At 37.1% G+C, this 1,128-nt stretch overlaps 1 non-coding gene across 1 annotated transcript; it reads right to left on the bottom strand.

Annotated features, from left to right (window-relative positions):
* Positions 1–338: 338 nt before the first annotated feature.
* Positions 339–410, bottom strand: TRNAW-CCA (transfer RNA tryptophan (anticodon CCA)). Its single transcript has one exon. It is a non-coding gene; the product is annotated as a tRNA-Trp (tRNA).
* Between the last annotated feature and the right edge of the window lie 718 nt (positions 411–1,128).

Here is a 1,128-nt window from a genome sequence, read left to right as displayed (position 1 = left end):
ACAGATTCAGAGGAAATGAGATGGCCAGATGACCACCATCCTAGTGATGACTTAAGTGATGCTTCTGTGACAAAAATGTTTTATGTCTTTTTTAAAGCTGATAAAAAGATCCCAGAGAAAATGGATCTTTTAGAGATGTCTGATTAAAAACTGCACTTCTGTACTTTCTAATTAGCTTTGGAGTTGAGGAGCAAGTACAACCCTAGTACAGTGAAGTCGCTCAGTTGTGTCCGACTGTTTGTGACTCTTTGTGACTGTAGCCCACCAGGCTTCTCCATCCATCGGGTTTTCCAGGCAAGAATATTGGAGTAGGTTGCCATTTCCTTCTCCAGGGGATCTTCCCCACCCAGGGATCGAACCCAGGTCTCCTGCATTGGAGGCAGACGCTTTACCCTCTGAGCCACCAGGGAACCCTAGGGGGGAAAAAAAAAAGGCCCAAAGCATTTGAATATACAGCAAATTCAAGTCAATAAATATTTAGTGAGAATTTGGTTTGTTGCCACCTTGGTGAGCAAGACTGACATGGTTTTAGGAGAAACTCACACAATAGCAGCTTAGATGCAAAGTCTTTAAGACTATATTGTGAAGAATTTCTGGTCTCTTCCAAAGTAGTTTGTCCTTGAAAGAGAAACAACGTGCAACCTGTGGTACCTCCATAGTATAGTTTTGTTTTGTTTTCATAACTAATGTTTTGCTAGTCTTACTGAATATAGGCAAAACTCTTGGTATAGTAATATTATTCTACTCTTTTAGTCATGTTCTAAAAAGAGAAGGATTTTGTGCTGTCATTTGCTTCTCAATAAGAATAAAAATTTAAACTAAAAATTAAGCTAATAGTGGATGTCTCTGTGGCAATATTCCCATAAATTTTATTGGTTTTGCCCAGTCGATCAGGTACTCGGCATCTGTAAATTTTTCACACCTGGTCAAACTTGTGAATCTTTGGAATTAGAATTGAGTTATGTCAAAATTACATTAAACACAATACCTCAGGTTGAGCTCAGAAAACTTAATTTTTCCATATGATTTGTAATAAAGACATCAGCAGTCCTGTAATTCTAATTCCTATTTGTAATGTTTCATAGAGTAGAAATATTCTGAAAGTTAGAAATTATAATAATTACTTCT

This window comes from Ovis aries, chromosome 5 (assembly GCF_016772045.2).
Source record: "Ovis aries strain OAR_USU_Benz2616 breed Rambouillet chromosome 5, ARS-UI_Ramb_v3.0, whole genome shotgun sequence".
NCBI classification, from domain to species: domain Eukaryota; kingdom Metazoa; phylum Chordata; class Mammalia; order Artiodactyla; family Bovidae; genus Ovis; species Ovis aries.
Note: the sequence above shows the minus strand (reverse complement) of the source record. Positions and strands in the feature narration are given on the sequence as shown.